This window comes from Rhipicephalus microplus, chromosome 1, assembly GCF_043290135.1.
Source record: "Rhipicephalus microplus isolate Deutch F79 chromosome 1, USDA_Rmic, whole genome shotgun sequence".
NCBI lineage: Eukaryota > Metazoa > Arthropoda > Arachnida > Ixodida > Ixodidae > Rhipicephalus > Rhipicephalus microplus.
Window position 1 is genome coordinate 228,845,482 of NC_134700.1, and position 20,932 is coordinate 228,866,413.

General features: G+C 45.0%; 1 protein-coding gene across 5 annotated transcripts in view; it reads left to right on the forward strand.

Moving 5' to 3' along the window:
* The window catches only part of LOC119166621 (SH2 domain-containing adapter heavyweight), a 232,187-nt gene that overhangs the window by 125,818 nt on the left and 85,437 nt on the right, over positions 1 to 20,932 (forward strand). The window lies entirely within an intron of this gene.

Below are 20,932 nucleotides of genomic sequence, written 5' to 3' on the forward strand. Positions count from 1 at the left end.
AGGCACATAACTAAGACTTTGGAAGACAAATTAAATCACTTTATTTACGTAGGCTTAGGGAATGTAAATACTTAGATTTTTTTTACTTACTTTCGCTTTAAGGTGGAACTTACAGGAGATGACAAAAAATGAGCCCGCAAATTAAACTTATCATGTCGAAAGTTTCGGCAATTATCTAGTAGTTTGAAGTAGCGGTGCTATTTCAATCGCGTGCTTTCAATATTTGAGTACGCGTGTATCAGCTGGGATCTGCATACTCGTCAGTTAGTCGGCCTACTAGAAAAAAATTTATAATAGGGCTGTCCGATTTGTCTTGGGAATTTACAACAGTAGCTTTAGTATCATTGAAAGTAATCGCCCTTTTCGCCGGCAGTAAAAGACAGTAAAAAGGTCCTCAGACTCTTATTTTTTTCACAGCGTTGATTATTTAAAATAGTCATACACATGAACAAATATTTCAAACTGCCGTCATATATTTCGCGTAGATGGAGTCATACCTCAAATGCTCATACATTTCCTTTTGAAAGGGTAGTCTTTGCGCTATTCATTTTTTAGCACCACAAGTGAGTGCAATGCTATTCTATCAAATATTGTTAAAATACAATGTAATGAAGACATTTACCGCGATTTGTCTGCTGAATACGGATGACTGTTCGCTTACGATGCATATACCCCGTGTCGTAATGCGTGCTAATGGCGACGCAGGTGCCTGATAAATAAATGAATAAATAAACACATGAATAAATAAATAAATAAATAAATAAATAAATAAATAAATAAATAAATAAATAAATAAATAAATGTCGAACCCTTTTCTCTTCTTGAAGTCACAAGACGACTAATGCCGTAGATTGTAAATTACCCGATCCGCGTGGCTGACAGCAGCTGCTTGAAGAACCGTGGTTTAGCGGCATTTGATTTGTTTATTATTCCTTATGCCGTAATGTATGCTCGAATGTACCAGAAAGTCAAAAATATACGCGTGCGTGCACATGTATGTATGTATGTATGTATGTATGTATGTATGTATGTATGTATGTATGTATGTATGTATGTATGTATGTATGTATGTATGTATGTATGTATGTATGTATGTATGTATGTATGTATGTATGTATGTATGTATGTATGTATGTATGTATGTATGTATGTATGTATGTATGTATGTATGTATGTATGTATGTATGCATGCATGCACAGTCGGCTGTAGGTTTGTAGGTATTGGTATTCCTATATACACTATGCTGGTTACCTGCTGCATATGCGTCAGCCCATGTACTGACAATTTTCTCACCTCTTTCTCCTCTGTTTTCTTTCTCTCTCTCTTTGTCATCTTTATACTCCCCATTCCCATTCCCCCAGCGTAGGATAGCCAACCGAGCAGGAGCCTGGTTAACATCCCTGCCTTTTCACTTGTTGCTCTTCATTCCTTCTTCCTTCCTTCTGAAAGCATGCACATATTAATATTAAAAGCAACGAGACTTCAGTGCTTACTCAACCTCTCGGGAGGAAAAAGGGGCACTCTGTATGCTGTGAAATATAGGTCTATTTTGGTAAAAGGAATATTGGCGAGGCATTTATGTCACAAGTGAGCTCCAATTGGGACTTCCTTTTTGTTTGGTTCGTACGTTTCTACGTTACTCTACGTATATGCGTAAATGGGTGCGACATGTACAGCCAGCTTCAAAAGTTTATGAACCGTGAGACACCCAAAAATTAGAATATACTCCTGCCATTTCGGAAAGCCGTCTTGTTTTTAGATTTTAGGCTGGTTATGAAGCGGCATAACAACGTGTACTGTGCAGCTCGAACGAATACACTCGCAAAGTGGCAGGAAAATTCAATGTTTTCTCAGACTTTGAGTTCTCTAAATTTTTGACGCCAACTGTATCTATGTGTTGGGTACGTTCGTGCGAAGTATGTAGTATAGATGCGCAAGCTCTTGTCGCACGGTATATTGACCCGTTGCCGGAAAGTGTAACGCGAAGTGAAGCAAGCTTTTCCTCCCGCATTTCTTCTCTGTTTCCACGCTTCCTGTTATCATCTTTCAAGAATGGAATTTTCCAACACCAGCTTCTTGAGTGACGGTATAGCTTTTCACTTACGTTGCCTTCCCTGTCTGAAACTGTTTTCGCCGCGTGCGTTTTTTTTTTTTTTGAAGCAACTGTTGCTCGATTTCTGTATAAGACTGCTCCGTGTTGCTATTTATTTCTTATATTTGTTTTTAAATTATTCCGTTCATCTTACGCTTTATGTATTGCGTGCTCCTTCGTTCAAAACAAACGGGAGCTTTTCGTCAGCGTTTCCAACTTCTCGAATCCCCTAGCTTTGATGCACAACACAAGACGTATTGAAGTCCTTTGCCTTCTGGTATCCCTCATCGCTTCGTCTTTTGTTACCTCGCATGTCTACCCTCGTTTTTTCTCACTCTTTGTGTTCTCTTATTCCTGTTCGTCAGTGCTCGGATCGAAAATGATGGCCGCAGAATGTTTATTCTTCTGTGTGTTATTCCTATCTTCGCTATCTTTCTTTCTCATTCCGCCATGGCACTGCCTGGCGTTTTCAATAACAAATCCCTCGCGATCGAACTTTTGTTCCCTAGTGCGAAGTCGTGACGTGGAATCGAGGGCGTCTTCGCGTCGAATGTGCTGACTGGGATGGCGGTGCCCAAAACCTGCGATCTCGAAATCCACTTCCTTTCTGCCGCGTTATGTTCGTTTCCCTCGCTTAGATGTTATTTTGCTCCCTCGGTTCTCTCGGGCGTTGAGATGAAACTGTGGCGAATGGTGCGACTTCTAGAATCTGTTCTTGCTATGGATTTTAAAGAATATGCCTCTTGTTTTTTAGATAAATGAAAAAAAGGAAAAGCCTTGGACTCTCAGCAAGTGTGCAGGCAACGGTGAACAGCCGGACGGTGTCAGTAGAGATCTGTTGCTCCTTGTCACCACGTCTGAGAACTCTGGTCCGCTGCTATTGCTGCTTGTTGCTATTGGCGAACATGATGCCTTTTGCTGACCATGTGCAACTTGTGTTGCTTTGCTTTGTTCTTAACAGAACGAATTCGTCGTTTCTTTCGTCGTTTTTACGTTTCGTTTCGACGGCAGCAACGACGGCCACAATAATAATAATAATAATAATAATAATAATAATAATAATAATAATAATAATAATAATAATAATAATAATATATAGCTTCGTTTATTAAACTTTCGCCGAAGGAAATAATAATAATAATATTATTATTATTATAGCCTAGTCTATTACATTTTCGCCGGAGAAAAGAATATGAACCATCTCCCCGTAGGGAACCCTGATGGGATGCGAAGAAGCAGTGATGCGCATGGCGTTGACCCGGTTGAAGCGGGCGTCGATGCGGGTGCTGGAAAAATAGACACCCCTAGTTCGGCGTACGTAACGAGCCCACGTACGCAGTACTGCCACGGGAGAAAATAGAAAGTTTTAGTACTGCGTACGCTGCGTACGTGGCGGCGTTGCGTACGTAAGGACGCCACGTTCTGCGTAGTGCGCATGCGCAGACCGCAACGTGCACGTATCGCGTTACGTACGCAGCCACTACGTACGCACGCATGAGATGCGTGCGTGCGTACGTATTAGGTGATCGCGCCGCTCTCGAACAAGTTCGCGACAGCGCGAGACTTCGTTTTGCAAAATGGCGGCATCGAAGGCAAGCACCGACCGGCTCTGTGGCTTAAAATATGGCCATAATCTGGCTATAACACTTGGATTGGCTCTCATTGGCTGTCAACAACACGTGCTTCTATTTTGATCTACCAGATGGCGCAGCACGCTTCTCGCTCGTTACGTACGCGGGTACTACGGCGTACTAACAACCGATTAGTGGCAAACGACGCCACGTAACGCAAGGCGCTTGCGTGATGCGTACGTAGCACCATTCCGCACTACTAAAATTCTCCAATTGCGCATGTGCAGTACGTAACGCATCGACTCCAGAAATGCGCGCGTACGCCCGAAAAAAAAAAAAAAAAACGCGGCGTGCGTAAACGTGACGAGGCGAAGCGTACGTGGCGTGACGATCTCGCGATGTCTCGATTCATGTAGGAACCAGATAGCAAAACGGCAGCGATGGCGTCGAACGCAGAGAGCAACAAAGCCGACCCAAACCGAGTATATGTTACTTTGAGGGACGATGTTGCGCTGCTACCGCACGAGGGCGCTAACAAGCACCCAAAAGCTGTTTTATTTCTAAGAACGTACGTCTAGTTCAACTGAACGTATCTCGGTACGGTCAATACGGTGAACTAAAAGTGTCGTTGAGCGCTTCGCATGCAGCGTACGCAACGTATCGTGCCACGTACGTAGGCTCGTTACGTACGCCCAACTAAATGTGTCTAATGGTTTGAAGCAAAGCTTGGTGTAGTGTTTACTCGAGTAAACGTTTGTTTGAAACGCTCGTGTCTTTCGTGTCCTTCTTGTCTCTGTGTCGTCGTTGTGTTCTCGCGCTATAACTATCGTCATGCCATACCAACTAGCCCAAGCTGCCAGACTTCTAAGTTGCAGAGACGGAAGGCGGGTTGTGTTTTGTGTAAATTTTATCGCAGATAAACAAGCCGAAAAAGTGTTCCTACTCGACGTGCAGTTGAGCGTTGCGGGTGGTGGAGAGGGTGAAGCGAGAGAGAAGTGTTTAGTGAGTGAGCGGAGGAGCCGGCCGCTGCGGGTGCCGCGGCGAGCCTGCTGCGGGTGAGAGCGAGAGAGTGACGTCAGCTTGCACCTGAGAGGAAAGCGCGCGAGGGGAGCGTAACGTCAACGCGCAGCTGCAGCGTGACCCTACTTGGCTCCGCTCCTGCACCTGGGGCGGGGCGAACGCGTTTTGGCGCCTTCGTACTAACGCACGTATATATGGCGTTACACACGGGAGTCAAAGAGCTGCTTCGCATTCAAAGAGAAGGTGATAGTAACGCATTAGAAAATTGCAACAAGTTCCGTACGCGCAACAAGCCTTCCGATAACAATTAATATTTGGGCATGGCTTTGCACAGCGTAAAGCAACCATGCCCATGTCTTGCCCGATGTTCGCTGGACCACTGAAGGTCACATTGTTATGGCATGATGAACGTGAAGACACGCCTCGTGACGTGTCTCTGAAGCCTGCGTTTGCGCGACCTTCGACTATAGCCAGGGGGCCGCACACCGGGCCTGTGCCCCCCTTCCCCTATAAATTTTTTTCGCCATAAAGAGCCAAATATGACCATTTCAAGGGGTGCCCCTCTCCCTTGAAATCACGGAGGTGTCTCCACCCCCTGCTCCAACGAAACAAATTTCTGGCTACGCCCCTGACTATGGCAACTCGGACTTTACGCGACCTCTGTTAAATAACTCCGACTTTCCGAAGTGCCCTGCTAGTGCTTTTGGTTCTTAATGCAGTGTTTTCAGTGCCGTATTATCGAATGCAAGGGTACTGAAGTCGTGTACACTGTATACGTTAGAGATAATCCGGTCTCCCTCACTGTATGCACTCCTTCGTGCATGCGGTGACCGTCTTCTCTTCTTTTTTTCGCTTTTTGTTCTCCATTTCCTGATTCTCCGTGCAGCGTAGTAAACTGGACGCTTGCTTTCTCATCCCAATTTGCAGGGATGTAAGTCTCAATCACGTCAGCGTCAAATAGCCTGACGTGATAGTTTGTCGAAACGCCCTTATCTTAACTCACCGGATCGGCGTTTGATTTTAGGGTCAATCGCTTTACCGAGTGAACAGAATGTAAACAGACATTCATTTGCAAATCGATGCACGGCCGACTTCCTATCGTGAGTAACACGTTGTATCTCGAGGTAGTGATTGCGGGCGGTACCCGAAATTGCGTATTACCGCGCAGGCTGGAAACAGCTACCGAACCTCATTGTTATGGCCTGCACGCTTGCGGTAGACGGGCGTGCCGTGATTCTTTGCCGAGAGTTCGCGCCAGTCATTAGCATAACAGCGATACGCACGCGCTGGAATGATTTGGTTGTGCGTACACAAGCGAAGGCGTTGTTTGTTTCCGGGTGGCAGCGTCGAAGGAGGTGTTACGGAGAAGCTGTGGCATCTGACTTGCGTGGCGTATCTCTAGTCGGGGACTAAAAATAGCCTCGCTAAATGGCGGAAACGGCTGCGGAAAATTACCTCGCCATTGCATCTCCGGCGTAAAATGGCTCCACAAAACTCGATATGCGTTCGCGACGACACTGCTCCGCCTGGCATGATTTGCGGATCCACATTCCCCCACGTTTCCGCCGTATATAGCGCACATTACATCTTTTTTGCGGTATCGCTTATGTTTCGATTCCTCGCCGCCTTGATCCCTTCTTCAGTCCCCCCTCCTTTCCCCGAAACTCTCTCACACGCCCTCTAGAAAAAGCCGGAGTTCAAACGCAGCTTCTCGGGGAATCTGATCGAAACTGAAATTTAATTTATCATCGCCCGAGCGCAAACCGACGTGATCCGAACTATAGGGACCACAGGGAGGAAGCGTGTGAGGAAGGGAAAATGAGAGAGAGAGCTATAATGCTGGTGTGTAGCGGTGCGGCTCTTCATGGTACGGATGACGATTGCGAAAGATTCGAAATGGTGGCAATGGGGGCGAAGTTCAAGGGAGAACACCGGCTGCAATCCGCATCAAGCGGGACACAGGCGTGACGAAGCGCCATTACCGGAGAAGTACCCGCATGGGGTGACGCGCCACGTTGAAGCTGCTAGAAGGCCCTGTGCATGCGAAGGTTGCTGCGGCAGGGAAGGGATCAGTGGCGTGGTGTTTACGAAGGGTTATGCTTTCCGTATTCCTTACCGGGGGTAGGCACTGAATATAGTTGTAGGTAAGCTTTGCGTGTGCGCGCATCGGTGTGAGTGGCTGTAGGTGGGAAGGGACAAAGGTGGTCGAATAAGAAATAAGTATAAAGGAGAGACAGGAAAGTTAACCAAAGTAAGTCTCCCGTTCGTTACCCTGTACTTGGGAAGGGTAACGGAGGCAGAAAAAAATGAAAGACTGCGAGTGGCCGATGCTGTACATGGAGAAGGAGACAACGGGAATGACAGCATATGAGTAAAAACATAATAAAAGCTCTGATCACCCATGGAAGTGGTTTCGCACATATATAGGTAGAATAGGAGCAACCTCGAAGAAGGAGAGAAGTAACATGACAGGAGAGCAAAAATAAACCCACTTTGCGGAGAACAGTGTGTCGTCTCCTCCGGTATGCCGGGAAAGGCAGCTCTTTGAGAAAGGATGAAGAAGTGGAGAGGGCCAGTACATCGCCGGAAAGGGTCGGGAGGAGCGGGAAAATCGCGAAGGCGCGTAGGGAATGGGGGTGTCCGCCGCTGGCCGGCTGCAGCGGCGGCGCTGGCGAGGGAAGCATTCCCGCACACACACACCGCATCAATGCGACACGCAGGCGCAGAGAGCCCCGGCCCTCCGCTGCGCTCCCGCGCGCCCCCGGCTTCATCCGGGAAGCAGCATCGTCATAGCGGGAGGACGGCGACACTGTGTGTGCATGCTTTTGTCCCTCTCTCTTTCCCTCTCTTTCCCTCTCTCACCCTCTAATTCATGGCCCGCCATCCCGCGCTGCAGTTTCTCGAGAGCTCCTGACCGTGGTGGCGGTCGAATTGGAGCGCCGTTTTCGGAAGAGGGGCTCGAGCCGCGGTGATCTCTTCGGGAAGCAGTCAGTGACTTTGATCACTCTTTTCACCGCCGACGAGTCCGCTGTTGAAGCACTCCTAACAGCGGGTTGTCGGACGAGTCGATTTTTTTCCCCTTTGCAGTCGCGACAGATGAACGTGGCTGTATTGCGATTCCCCGCGCGTCAGCTGTCGTTGGCGAAGTTTCCACGGTCCGCGGGCTCGACTCGTTGTCGCGCAATGTGCCCCGACGAAGACGAAACTGGTTGAGGTGGCTGTCGCGGCACCATAGACTGCTGTTGCCTCGCGCCGTCAATATGTAGATCCCAGTCCTTCCTTGCCTGGTGCTGCGGGCTTCGCCGCTGTCACAGACTTTTTCCAGGCTGCTTCAGAGTTCGCAGCGTTCGACGCGGCATGAAGGGGTGCTGAGGTGAGTCATCTCGTTACAGTTCGTGGAAGTCATAGTGTACTTTTGCCGCCTCCTTCTATAACCGCGTTGCGTGTGTTCTGTTATCAACTGGGTTGGCTCTAATTTGGCTAAACACTATCGTATAGTCGAACTAGTAGCGGCCAAAACGTATTTTATGTTGCCCTTTACTAATTATATTCGTATATTTGCGCATTTAACGTATGCTGCCAAGGCTTAAGAGCGGCAAGTTGCTCTGTATTACTTTATAACTGCCCCTTGAGCTACCGGGTCATATCATAATGTACTCCGTTCTTGATTAGAAAGTGCTTCTGACGGCACTGGAGCTTCTAATTGCTAATTAACGCTCGCTTACCAGTGTGTTGTTTGTTTGAGGTTTATGCGAATGTCATGAATGAGGACACCTTGGGAACGGAGTTTCCGCATGCGCTATTGACATCCATCTGCGCGCTTGTTTAACCAGTAAGTGCTTTAAGTTTGTTACAGGAATCTTAAGATACCGAAACATGTTGCATGCGCCAAACGAATGTGTCGACAGATAAATTAAGTAAGGCTATATGGGAGCTTCAATTTGATCGGGCGCGTACAAGTAATGTTTACTGCCCCGTTTATGAAAATGCAATAGCGTGGACAAGTGAGGCGAGGGATGGCATGATTACGCTCTAACAAATCCTTTCTCTCTTCATTATGATTAGGTCTTGCAATCGTTCCTATGTGTGTCTGTAAAAGTGATCGATAAGTGCTGCTATTTTCTCTTTTTTTTCAACGATCTCTATCCTTTACTCACAAGAGGAATGAAAGTCAAGATGTAGCTTAACTCGGTGAATATATGATGTTCACGGTTCTGTACAGCTTCGCAAATACTCGGACAGATCGCGCGACGTGAGGGATCGCGGTGCTTATATAGCCGAGAAAATGAGCAGAAGCGCGAGGATTATCCACTGAAACAGGGGAGCACTCGGGAGGCTCCCGTCTGCATTAACAACTTTCCCCGTGTGACATTTCTGGCGCGAAGTATGGCGACGGGGATTTACACGTCGTTAACTATAGGATAGTGACGAATTATACGCTTTGGTGTACATTTTCAAGGAGCGGAACGGCCCCTTCTTGAATTGAAGTTGGGCTTGAGTTGAGCCACGAGGCGTCAGAGTGACATAAGTATGTCTAGCTTGTTTCCCTGTACGCTTTAAGGTAATGTGGATTACACGGGCGTACTTCATTATACGCTCCTAATCCACTCTTAACTGCTGCAGTGTTTCTTATGTAAGCACGTTCTCTTCTTTGAAACTGGCGTATTCCGTTTTCCTCATTTGATTCGCCCGCTTCTCAGTTTGGTGTATCTCTAATAAATAACAAGTTCCTTTTTCAGTGACGCGTAGATATGAAAGTCGCTTCCGCTCGTCAACGTAGCAATTGTTCTTGTTTGTTTACAGTGTCATAGAGAATTTCTTTTTTATTAGAAGTATACATAAAGGTTATATAATGTTGAATAGTTTCGTATGCCGAAGAGCATGTGTACGAGGTACAAAAAAGAGCGCGCACAAACGCGGGAAACAAGGGAAAGCAGGGACGTATGTCCGGTTTGCTATTCCGCATTGGGAAATAGGATAAGGGTGTGTGGAACGAGTGACCGATGCATAGAATCGTGCGCGCACTTGATGGAGCACAGGATGTTCTTTGGCGGTCGTAGAGACAGGTCTACCTTAAGTACTTCAGTAGTGCCTTCGTTGCCTTGTTTGCTATTGAGGCACATGTCCACTATCGTAAGTATCTTGACGGCAGAAAATGCTCTCGAGTCCATTTTGTTCAGAAACCTGCGAAGGTATCGCTGGGTGTTACTGTGAACGCAGCTTCATTGCATTTGTTCAATTGCATCTTCGGCCTTGCTTGAGTCAAATGTAGAGGTCTAGGAAAGCTGCATAGAGTGTTTGTTACAACTATATTCGTGCATGGTTCATATCGCTCTCGCTCAATTATATCATGCAATGGCTATTTTTCAATGCGCTAATCAGTTCTGTAGAAGCGAAAAGTTCCTTTGTGTCTTAAGTTTAGGGCTAATAGATTTAGGGAACAATTTATAACGATGTGTTCAATCAACTGCATTAGTGAAAAGGATCCTCGCATTTTCTTTACTTTTATCCGCTCCTATTTGTGTTCCACGGGCGCCTTATCATTATTTCGAAACTGACCTCGGAGAGCTTCCCCCACATAAGCACAACAGTCACGATATCGTTGAACAAATATTCTTCCAATACTTCCTTCTTCTGTGAACTGTTCGAAAGACTTAAAAAACAATAAATATTTATCTTTATTAATTTTGTATTGCTCCATACTTATTCGAGAGCAGGTATTCGCATCTGCTATGTCTTTCATGATATCCCATTTATTGCTTAGGCCGAACCGAAGATGCTAAATTATGTTAATAAAACCGTGATTTGAGCTTTGCGTCGTGCTCGACATGCCTTTTGTCAGTTACAAGGAAATACAATTGTTACTGCAAGAAAAAAAAAGCATGTTTCTGTTGATAAACGTAGTTATATTCGGGCATCTCGAATGTCATTTTTTTTTTCGTTTTCCTAGTGGCGAAGTGCTTGTACCACGTTTTCCTGGCATGCAAGGGTGTATGGAGTGAGCAGTTTTTGTGCTCTTTTTTTTGTTGTTGCGTACCTTGCAGTAGCAAGTTCACTACACTTTGGAAGATCTAAAGAAGAAAAGATTTATCCTTCCAAGATTGCCTCGTACTAAAAGAAAGCGATGAATATCTCATTGGCAAACACCGTCACGGCTGACAGTTCTTTTATTTGGGAGGATAAAAGTACACTCTATAGCATTGTGGTAGTAAAATTTTGAACCGTGAGTGGGGAAGTCCGTCAGGAAAAAGCTTCTTACCTCCTCAATATTTCTTGTGGGCATTTACTCTAGTATCTTTATAACGTGGGGGCGAGTCGTTTCGTGTGGGAATAAAATGAAAAAGCTAATAAAAACAGCAAAAAAAGCACCGAGAGCTTTGCCTGCTCGTAGTGGAAATAAACAGTGGCGTATTTGGGTGGAGGTTTCCTGTGGAAATATGGCTGGCTGCACTGTCCTGATGCGCCAAGAAAAGCCGGTGCACTAGGAGCCTTCATACGGGAGCCTTGAATACAGAGTTGCACCTCTATGCCAAGTGTGTGTGTGTGTGTGTGTGTGTGTGTGTGTGTGTGTGTGTGTGTGTGTGTGTGTGTGTGTGTGTGTGTGTGTGTGCGTGTGTGTGTGTGTGTGTGTGTGTGTGTGTGTGTGTGTGTGTGCGCGCAACAGCCAGGCTGTCCTAGCTCGGGGTAAAATGCTGTGACCCGTAATTATCAATTATCATTATCATGAACTGTCCCGCGCTCTCCTCGTTCTTTTTATCACTCCCAAGACAAGTGTTCAGATTTTTGAAAGTGAAGGAGAGATGTGAGAGTGAGGCGGAAGGCGAAGAGAGAAATACAGGCAGAAAGAAAAAGATGTAAAAAAAGTCTTGGCGAAAAAAATTCCTCATAGGTCGACATTATTGGAAACCGCGTATCAACGCACCGAAGGCGAGTTTCTTTACCACTCGGCTGTCCAAGCACGGTGACGGAACGTAGCATAACGTTGTGGAGTATTTCTAGCGAGGGGATAGAAAATGGAAGTGATGATGAGGAGGAGAGATGTAAGGGCAACGAAGAGCGGAAAGAGTAAAGCGTAGCATACGAAGAATGAACAAGTTAGAATTGAAAAGAAATAGCAGCGATATAGAGAAAGGTTTTATGAAAGAAAGAGATAATAGAGCCAGTCAGAGAAAAAGAGAGATAACTAGATAGAGAAAAGAAAGTGAAAGAAAAAAAGGAAGCTAGCGAAAAGGAAAGAGATAGAAAGAGACAAAGATAGCGAGAAAATCCAAAGCAAAGAGAGAAGAAAGGTAAAGGAAAATGGAATTAAGTAGAGACATATAAACAGAGAAAAGAGATAAAATGAGAAACAAAGAAGCCCGCCCAGCTTTATAAAGGAATATAGAGAAATAGGTTACTCAGCGAGTGACGATGGGCCCGTGCTTCGCTGAACAAGCCTGGTCCTTTCACACCTCTTTGAAGGGCTTGTTTTGTTGGGTATTCGTTTCTTCTAGTGTGGTTGAAATAAATTTGAAACAGTATGGCTGTGTAGGTTATCGTTCCATTTTCAATCGGTGTTCGAACAGCGTTAACTTCAAGACAAAGGATATACGTGAATGGGATTGTAGTTCATAACTAAAGCAGTAGGCACCCGGAGTTCTCTCTTTATCCCCCCTTACGTTTGCTCATTTTCTTTCCAGTTTCCTAAAACTTGCGTGACTTGTCCTTTATGTTCATTCAAACTCGGAGGATGAAGGGGACCTCGATTTCTTTTCAGAGGGGGGGGGGGCGGAAGAGGTGTAAAGGGGTGCTCTTCTAAGAAAGATCATCGGTGAGGGATAATGGTGATTGAAAATCTATAGCACAACCAAAGCTGTTTGCGGAGCGGCATCACCGTCGCAATGCTCAGCCCACTTCTCGTCACTCATACCGTAATTTATTTTTTAAGCGCTTCTGTGTTAGCTTCGTTTCTCTCCGTTTCTTCCTTTTTCCCGCTTTTCCAGAGTGATTCCCTGCTCAGCAAAAATGGTCTTGCTGAAGGTGAACAGAAAACAAATGCTTGAAGCAGAAAGAACAGAACCGCAAATATGCTGCCTCGAATGAATCTCTTCTTTCTTTCTTTCTTTCTTTCTTTCTTTCTTTCTTTCTTTCTTTCTTTCTTTCTTTCTTTCTTTCTTTCTTTCTTTCTTTCTTTCTTTCTTTCTTTCTTTCTTTCTTTCTTTCTTTCTTTCTTTCTTTCTTTCTTTCTTTCTTTCTTTCTTCAATTTTTCTATCGCAAATATGGCTTCCTCCGTGAAAATTCCCGTCGTGCGCATTGATTTTGGAAGGCCTGTTTTGAATCGATCGTTGCTCGCATTCAACTTTTCGAGTTTCTTTTGCATTGCTTCGATATTTTTTATTCTTGTAATTCGAGTCTGACGAACGCCAGCGCCCTTGATTGGCCGATCGGGGCGCAGAAGGGTTCCTTTGTGTGGCTGGGCAAACACGAATTTGTTCAGAATCCTATCCACATAACCAATGCAAGCATGGCTATCTATGCGACTTCTTGGAGCGACCCTTTTATTTTTCGCGAAATGAATCGAATGAAGTGGTCGATGCCCGTAGTAGCACTGCACAGTACTCGTGGAAAGACTGATGAAAGCACAAATCTTTGGAGAAGCGGCAAGAAACGTTTGAGGCGCGAGTTATTTTCCCCAAAATGCGGTCGTGGCACTCGCCCAAAGCGCATTTCAATAACGGTTATATCCAAGTCGGAAAGCGCAGTAAGAGAACTCTGATGCAGTTTGTTTTGTAAAGTCATGGTTTCAGCATTGTGTGGCAGTGAGACTGTATATGGCGTGTACGACGCAGTTTTTACGCGCAGGTGGCACATTGAGTTGCACGTGAATAAATAAAAATGCTATGTATTACGTGGCACATATTCCAGAGCCAAGGGGTTTCCGGTGCCGTAACCTTGGTAAATTAAAATTTCTTTCTACTATAAATTTCTAAATACCGACGAAAGAAACATTCTGGGACAAGGTTACTGTCATCACATGAATTTATAGTGTTTGTAAAACCGTGCAAATCACATTTACTTGGATGGTCAAAATATTACCTATGCTCATCTGCATCTAGGTCGTCAGTTTTGCGCAACTTTCCACAAGCGATTGTGTCATCTTTGCTGGATTTGAATTTCGATGGACGTCTTTTCCGTCATTGACGTTTACTCATAGCGTCTGTAGTGATATGGAAAACTTTTGTAGCGTGTTAGTCTAATAAGGAATCGCCTTTTTTCTGCCATTGTCATGGGTAGCTTTCGTGAACTTCCGAAATTGTGATCTCAATGTTCAGTTACTAACTGTAACGTTCACGTAGTATTTTGTGCAGTAATGAATTTCATCCTTGAAAGGCATTATTTGTTCTGTTCTTTTTTCAGTCCATCTTGCTGAACTTCTATTTGATCTCTTCTGAAGCGCGCCTGAAACTCTTCCAATTTAAACTTGGCGTTTTTTCAGGACTCTCCCTCTTTCTCCCTTTATTCAACCTCCTCAATCTTTTTTTCTGTTGCCCCCTTGTCTCTAATGATCGCGGTTTCAATAAAGCCCCGTGGTCTGGGACATGATAGCGTTCTTCGGATTCTGCACAGCGCGCATTGAATTTAATGAGTATATATTTTGCTTATGGAGTTTCGCTCACTTTGGCAATATCATTTTTGTTCGTCTGTATGTACGTTACTTTTACCAGTTGATGTAAATATTTACATCCTAAATTGGGGCTTCGTCGTTCGCTGTGCATAAGTTACTTCATGGTACTCTCTGATCTTTCTGTATCGTTGGAAGTTTCATTCTGCTCCGTTGTTTCATAACAAATTGGCCTTCGTAGTTTTGTATTTTTCTAGTTTTATAGGAGCTAGGGCAGACATGTAATATCATCATCCAGTCAAGTTTCTTCATTATGCGCAGATAAATGTTGGCGCTAAATGAGCAGAGTGCGTGTTATTGTTGCTTCTTGTTCTTCTTTCATAGTTATATTTTTATAAATTATTCTAATTAGTTCTAAACCAATAACTGTAACTGATCGATCAAGAACTCGTTTGTTGTCATTGTTTGTCTATCTTAGTCATTCTATGTCTATCTGTTGAACACGTTCAAATTAATCTGGCGGAGAATGAATCCAAGTATGGGGTACTTTATTTCTACTCGTTAACTGTGGGATAGTAACTGTGATGTGAATATAAAGAAAATAAAGCGGATAAAAAAGAAAGCTCGCCGCGGGTAGGAATCAAAACGGTAACCTGGTGTGTTAAGTAAACTGAAACTGTTTTTATTAAGGCTGACGTGTGGACTACAACGCAAAAAGATGACCATCAAACAGCAGCACGCATTTCCAGCGATTTTCCTCGCACGTACCGATCAATCAAAATACTACTTAGTATCGGTGAGCTGAGGAAAATCAGTGCACCTAATGCCACAAACCGAAACTCTCAGGAACCTCTCTAGCGATAAAAAAACTATTTAACCGCCACACATAGCCATGAGCGAACACTACAAGGTGCAATGTCGCCGCGTAATTTCAGGCTCAGACATTGGTATTCGCCCCTGTAGAGCGTGCTTCACGGCAAGTGGAGTGAACTTGCGGGAAAGCATTTTTTTTGTGACGGGAACTCAAATGGTCAATAAAGGCAGCGCACAAACGTTCCTATCGGTTATTGCCTCTCGTCGTGGCAATTACTCTCGTATTCAAATATTTTAATTTGTTTTGTTATCATAATTTTGTTAAATTTTCTTAATATAGTTCTTCTGACGGGATAATTGCGTGCCGAAACTGCCATGAATTAAGATTCCACTGCGAACGCGAATCGCCCTCGTAAATGATGTCATTTGCGAAATACCGATGAATAAGCAAAACTCAAGTATAAACGCATTATTTCGTAATACCGTTCGAGAAGCTCGTGCGGCGCCGTCGTAAACGAGAGCAAAGTTGCTGGATTATTTCCCCGCGATCATCTTTTAGACCGACGTGCAATCAACGCTTACACGGCGTTTATGTTTGAACAATTTTCGGTCCGTGATGCTAACGAACCTGGCGGTACATCGTGCGAGGCTATTTCGAAGGCCAGGTTTAATTAAACGTGTCTAGAAAACGGAGGAGAAAAGAAAGCAAAACATACTTTTCGTTCACCGCTTCACCGAGGCACGTTCTCGCCAAGCGACACTTCGCCGTCATCGGTGATGCTGCCCCGTAGCTTCCTATATAATATCTTCGATTCGGCCCGGGCACAGAGGACTGCCCTTTAAAGAAAAGAAAAAGAAGGCTGAGTGAACGTTTGATCCAGACGCGTGTATTCTGCATTTTAAATAGAGCAAAGGCGAGTGAAGCACGTTTACAGCGGACGCACTTGAAGAGGAGCTCTTCGGCGTGCAGTGCAAGAGGTCGCTGCGCGTCTCGTCTCATTTGCAGAAAACCCTCCTCTCTCTCTGTCTCTCTCTCACACATACACGTATTGCGCACACTGACTTGGCTAGCTGCTTCTACGGCCTCTTCAATTCCGGCCCTTGGCTACGGCGGCAGCAGCGTACGCGCTAAGAAGCCTTCGCGCTGGCGTTAATTTAGGCGCGCCTGTGATTGACGGCTTCCGTTCTGCGTTTTCTTAGCGGTCAACTAGCTCCTTTTTGTCTTTTTCTAAGCCTTCTTTTGTTTCATTTTGATCGCGTACGCGAGCTTGGTAAGCCTGTTTCTTGCTCTTTTCGTACATGCAATGCTTAGTATATCCCTTTTAACGGGACCTTTCTTTTTTGGAATGATGTATGGTTCGTTTCTGATAGCCGTACTGCTTCGATCCGAAAAAGTTTTAAGCTCGACTTCTTTAGCTATGCAGCCAGCTGTCTGCTGTCAGAATCCGCGTTCCTAATTGGGTGGCTGTCTTCTTTGCGTGATCTTACTTGTGTTTTTTTGCAGCCTCTTCGGCGTTGTCCACAGCCCTGTTACTCCTCTCTTCTTTTTCTCTGTCTCTCTCGTTATGGAGCACTTCCGCTACAGTTCCTTTTGGCTTTAGGTCATTAAATCGGGGTTTCTTTTTAATACTGGACAGTTGTCTATCAATTACTTTGCTTTTATTGTTATGATTTCATTTGATACTCCATTTCCCGTGGTGTCTCCTCTGCCCGCTCTCTTTCTGCTTGCTGGTTTCCGACTGACTGCCTTCTTGCTATATCGTTACCAACATATTCTGGAACATCTTCAGAGTTTTTTTTTTCTTATTGCATGTAAGTGATTTAGTGGTCCTCGCTATTTATGTATTTGAAGATTCGCTCTTTCGCGAAGCTTTTGTCTTTTTTTTGTGTCACGTCTTCTTCCGCGCCACTTTTTATTTTATTTTTCATACTCTTGAACTCGTTGAAGTTCAAGCCCGTGATAATTACTTTTAGCCTTAGTCTAGTCTGCTGAGCTTCACACCCCGAGGGGTCTTTCTTCTTTTTCATCTGTTTATTTTTACAATTTCGAACTCCGGCGTATTTTGTTACTGCTGTTAGAGTTGGGTTAAGCTTTTATTCTGCAAAATTTTGTACTGTTAACTCTGTGGAGCGCTTCCTGTTAGTGAAGTTTTTTTATGTTTCAGGCATTTCAGTGCGACATACGCGGGTGATTTGTTTGACTGAGCACTACATAAGTTTTCTTTAGCTACAAGCGCATTTATTCTTCTTTTTTCAGTTGCTGCCGCTGTGGAATAGTAATGTATTTAGAAATGATTGCGCACTTTGTGTTTATCCCGCTGCTTGCCTCGTTATTGTAGTCTGCTTTAAGAACTGCATAACAGTAAGAAGCTGCTATTTCAAGTGTAGACACACAACCAGCAGACTAATGGGGCCTGTGTCTTAATTCTTTTTTCTCGGTAAAACTGTTTGACATTGAGCACGATGTTTTGGTTGTTCTAAGTTCTGCGGCGTCCGCTCAGTTATCGGCTATGAGAAGCTAAGACGTCTAACGATAAGTTGTGACGCAAGTAACACAGTTCTAATAAATGTCCACTAGGTAGCACATATGTCCTATTCTCACTAATGTACGTAGTGCCTTCTGTTTCATCACTTCGCCATTTTTACCACTTCTTCCTAATCCTCCTAGTGTTCGATATAGATACTCTTCCGTTTTATCATTTCTCTATCGTAATGTGGCAGCAGCTGAATAAAACAACAAAACAAGCGAATCGCCACAATACATTGTTAAGACGAAAGTGTTTTATTTCATGGGGTCCACCATTACTTCAGTGACGTATTTCCGTCACGAATCGACTTACAAATTATTTACAACATGAAATGCCAAAAAAAAAAGATTGGGGGATCCTCAAGCTTCGCCTTTAAGAGTTGAATGCGATAGCGATATCCTGTCCACAGTGCGTAATGATTTCAAAATGACATGTGTCAGTGAAGTTTTCGCACACGGCTGATTTAAATGGCGGGCAATAGTGCGTGTGAAATCCTTTCGAACTTGCAATCCACCCGCTACGTGGCTTTAAGAGAAAAGGCGCTGTAACGTGTGTGCCTTTTGTAGTGGCTGACCTGCGTTAAACCATGTGTCAACGATAATTGCACGTTCTGACGCCTGATCGCCATGTAAGCTCGTACTACGCATTATTACTACGGTAATACGTGCTGTGCTGTGAAGCCTGAATAAAGGATGCGTGTGCTTGGAAAGCATGAAAGTTACTGTCACTGCGTTTCCAAGCAGAGGAAGTTATTTTCACTGCATTTCCAAGCGGAGAAAGTTATTTGCACTCTGTTTCCAAGCAGACGCGGGCCTCTTTCATGATTTACCACGGGTCTGCTTGGAAACACAGTGAAGATAACTTACTCCGCTTGGAAGTGCAGTGACAGTAACTTTCAAGCTTGGCAAGCACGCGCATCTTATATACAGGCTTCACAGCACAACATGCATTACCGCAGTAATAATGCGTGGTACAAACGTGAATTGTGAAGGGGCGGGCGTCAGGTCATCGTATTATCACGTACAAAGAAAAAAAAAACACGTGGCTTTGTGGGAAAATGTTTGCTTGTCATCTAAACGACTTGGCTTTGATCTTCACTCGGACCCAAAATTTCTGATTATTTATTTTATTTGCATCTTTCTCGATTTTTCGCTCACGTCCAAGATGATGATTTTGCGCTCACAGTCAATGATGCCGACACCGGAATCTCTGTGAAACGAGCTATCACGTTAAAAAGTTCCGTGAACGGGAGTCGCATCCATGCGCTCTCGGTCCGCGACAGCAGATGCCGGCCACGCTAGCCACGGTGACACACTCTGGATGTTTTACGAGCACGCCTTCTACACATTACACTTTCTTTTCACAGCGCTCTTGGACGAAGGGCTGGTGTCGCCCTGAGGGAGTGGCGAACTGAAGTAATGCATCATAACCGTGACCTCCGCAATCAGCTTCCACGACACGTTGTTTCTACGTGTTTGTCCCAGTTGCCGTGTTTCCGGTAAGATAGGTGCGATTTCGTGAATGCCTAAATACACACCACGAGGGGGCAACCTTAGTGCAAGTGGTGGCTTCGTTCATGTTGCATAAATTTATAGGGTTTTATAGTATTGTATGAAACTGTATGCATCCATTTATACAAAAAATAAGTAAATAAAAACTGGCAGCATATCCACGGGGTGAATGATGGAGAGTGGGGCGAAGCATCTGCCCGTCCGTGCGTGCGTCTGTTCGTGCGTCCGCATGTCCATCCATGCGTCCGCCCCTGCGTTCGTCTATGCGTCCGCCCCCTCCGTCCGTCCGTCCGTCTAATCGTCCGTGCAACCATCCGTGCGTCCGTCCACACATCTGTCTGTGTGTCCGTTCGTCCATCTATTCAACACTCCGAGTACCACCATCTCGCATCTTTTCATCATGTATTCCCCATATAGAAGCACCGCCATCCAGCGGACGTTCCAAGGACTAAACGAGAGGTGGCACACGCACACTTTCTTGCGGCTTGCGCTTTGCGTGTACTTCCCACCTTTAACCACCTCGAGTTCATGATATATACTAGTTCACTGTATTCATGGCACTGCGGCCAAACGCTCGCTAAAAATTTCTAAAACCAAGGAGGTTATGCCTAGCGAGTGTAACGTAGCATCCTTTTTGTGTCAGATAGTGCTCAATGTACATGCCAATGGTTGCAAATGGGGAATGAGAGACAGGAGAATTCGGCTTTTAGTTAACGCACACTCTGCGAATTTTCTATTGTTCAACAAAGCACGGGAGAAATCTCCCACCCGCACCACCTTGCAGGTCAAAGCGTAAGACATGTTACGCACCACTACGAGGGACGAACGGGTGCCGCTTTAAGGAGCTTCGCCCCTAAAATAAAACATCGCGACGCGCCTGCTTCGCCTGGCTACAACAGCGCCTTCTCCGTTTACGCTCGCCTCCATAAAAATTGTGGTCAAGCTACGTGAGAGACACTACGTGCTATGAATTTCGCTCTGTGTTGCGGCCCTGCAGTTGTTCAGTCGGTATGGTGACGTTAGCCCAAGATTTCCATTCAGGCAGCGACGCTCTTACGACTTTCACATCGCCTTTGCTGATTACGCTTTCACCGTTGACCACAACAGCTGTCAAAAATATTATTCATTGATCGTGGACGTTAGTCGTTGGGATGAAGATGTTCCACAAAGCGTCCATGTGGGTGCATCCACGTTGAACGGTGCTATGGCTGCCAAATGCCAATAGACATCGTGCACGCTCTCTGATATCAATGTGCAGTAAAAATTCAACTATATTTTGTAAGGAGACGTTTTACTTTCGTGTTGTAAAGAATCTTCTGACGGAGAGATTAATCGTTTATTTTAGAAGCGAAGCTCCATATATATAGGCTCGCACTGTTGTCGCTGTCGTCGTAGGGGACCCGTCGGACGTCGCGCGGATATGGTTTTAAAAACAATAGACCGTACTCTCTCCTTTCATCTGTCCGCCCGACCGTACGTTCGTATGTCCGTCCGTTCGTACATCCGAGCGTCTATCAGTCCTTCCGCGCATCTGTGCATCTTGTGAACGGGGTCCATTTACGCTATCGCACGCTACTCTTGAAGAGGAAGCTCAAGCGTCCTCCGAGTTTCTTGTTAAAACCTCGAACGCGATCCAGATGAAGGTGTCTGTTTTCCAGTTGGCGAACTTGCGCATACAGCGGAAGAATAAACGGCGCAGAATAGCGAAAACGTTCTTCGGTTTCGTCGTGCTTTGTTCTAAAATAATGCGTGTCCTATTCATTTTTTTTATCTCACGTGAATGCAATCTTGCTC